The following is a 2,212-nucleotide window of genomic DNA, read 5'->3' as shown; positions in this document are numbered from 1 at the left end:
TATTTGTAATTTCAATTGTGTTTTCAATAGCCAAAGCTATGCACATTAATATGGTTTTGCTGAGTATGCACTCAGGCTGTAATGCGTTCCAGATTGCAATCTAAATAGTATATGCATACTATTTAGATTGCAATTCAGATTAGATCTAGGTACTACTTGTACGATTTAGCTGAAATGTACTGTAATTATTGTAATTTGTTTTGTGCATCAATAAATTAAAGTAAAAAAAAACAACTCAGAAGAAGACGGATCTGTGTTTTGTACCGTATGCTCCACGGGAAGTACTCTAAGGAGTTGTTTGAGATGATCCTATAACCTCTTACCGGTCATCGTTCTCGTCGAACCCGTCGCTTGCGACGAAGGGCTCGACGAGTAAATTAACCCTCAGATACAGCCCACTGAGTTTCTCGCCGGATCTTCTCAGTGGGTCGCGTTTCCGATCCGGTGGTAGATTCTGCGAAGCACAGCTCTTGCTAGGGTTCGTGTTAGCAACGTCATCAGGTTTGAGCCCCGTGAGATCACCTACTAGTTAAGGCGACGCTGATATAGCCTCTCAAAGCTATCAGCTTAGTTAAGAAACGAAAAAAAAATCTACGAAGAGACTTCGGTTCTATCTGTGTTTTGTACCGTATGCTCCACGGGGAGTACTCTAAGGAGTTGTTTGAGATTATCCCATCACCTCGTTTTCACCGTCGCAACGCCCGCCAATGGAGTTCCATACTGTTTAGAACCACTGCGTTCGTTTACAGTGCGTTTTTAAAGATATGTTCTGCCACGTCCTTTTTTTTACTTTTAGGAAGGAATGCTTACTGTTGGCCCGCAAGCTCAAAGACAGTTGCTTCCCAAATGCATCTACCACCGGATCGGAATCGCGACCCGTTGAGAAGATCCGGCGAGAAACTTAGTGGGCTGATGTATGGGTTAGGTTGCTCGTCAAACTCTTTGCCAAGTTCGACGAGTACGGTTACCAAGGTCTCTAAGCCTGCTCCTAATGCTAGGAGCTGCAGGCGTCTAATAATAGTACTAGTAGATCGGAAGAATCCGTAAGGACATGTCTAGGACGTCGACGGTTACTGGCTTCTGCGTGAGCCGTAGTCGGGGAGTAGTCAGCGGCGGCAACGATGAGATGATTATCATGACGCATAGCCTTATCGAATTACTGTTCCGACGCTGACTTCAGGTGTTTCCTGATCGATACAAGACCCAGATCGTCGTGTAGATCGACGCTCCCCACGTGCCACGGTGCTCCGAAGGCTAACCTACAAAAACTTGGTTGAAGGGATTGGAGGGATGTGGGTTGCGGGCCGCATGAGCGAACACTAAACTCGCGTAAGTCATGACGGGTCTTATGTAAGTTTTGTAAAATGTCATCTTGTTCTGAAGGTACATTTTACTCCATTTACAGATCATGGAGTAAAGCCTGTCGAGGATAAAGGCGGCACGTTTGGGGAAAGACTGCCATGTACTATCCGGCTTTGGAATGCGGGGAGTCAACGGTATTTTCAGAGCGTTATAAGATGTCCTTCTTTAAATGTAGCTGACGGAGAATACTTAAGGTCAGCGGTTTAACTCTACCCCTGGTATTGCTGAAGTTCATTTTCGATGGTAGCCAGCGATGGTTAATGTACCATCAAGTAGATGGCATGTTCGTTTGGCTATAAGGAAAATAAAAAATAAGTAATAGTTTAAGAAAAACTAACAAAATACGCTTTTATAGAAAATCCAACTAAAAATAGAAAATAAATTTGATTTAAAAATAGTGTAAGAAAAAATGGTTTTATTGTAAAAAAAGCGTGGAGTTCTTTTCAGGATATTATCAAAATAACCCATCTACTCATATCTGTTCATAAAATATTTATATATAACTACTGATACCATGCACCCCACGCTTTTTCTCATCAATCAAAATCAAAATCATTTTTTCTTACACTATTTTTAATTCAAATTTATTAAAATTTATTTTCTATCTTGTAATTGGGTTTTCTATAAAAGCGTAATTTGTTCGTTTTTTATTTTTCATTTTTTAGTTGAATTTAAATTTTTTATTTTTTTTTTAAATATTAATTGTCATCTGTCCTTAATAATTATACCAAATTTCGAGTTAACCCGAAGTTTTGAAGGGGGTCAAAATCATGTACAAAGATTCCGTTACATACTAACATACATACATACGTCTGAAGCTAATAAAAGCGTATAAAAAAGGAAAAAAAAA

The 2,212-nt window shown here is 39.7% G+C and overlaps 1 long non-coding RNA gene across 1 annotated transcript; it reads left to right on the top strand.

Annotated features, from left to right (window-relative positions):
- The first annotated feature begins 959 nt into the window (after nt 1–959).
- On the top strand, nt 960–2,212 carry LOC134200512 (uncharacterized). The gene is made up of 2 exons (XR_009975468.1): nt 960–1,329; nt 1,406–2,212. It is a non-coding gene; the product is annotated as an uncharacterized LOC134200512 (long non-coding RNA).

This window comes from Bombyx mori, chromosome 2 (genome assembly GCF_030269925.1).
Source record: "Bombyx mori chromosome 2, ASM3026992v2".
Lineage (NCBI taxonomy): Eukaryota > Metazoa > Arthropoda > Insecta > Lepidoptera > Bombycidae > Bombyx > Bombyx mori.
The sequence above is the reverse complement of the archived record's forward strand: the minus strand, read 5'-3'. Positions and strand labels throughout refer to the sequence as shown.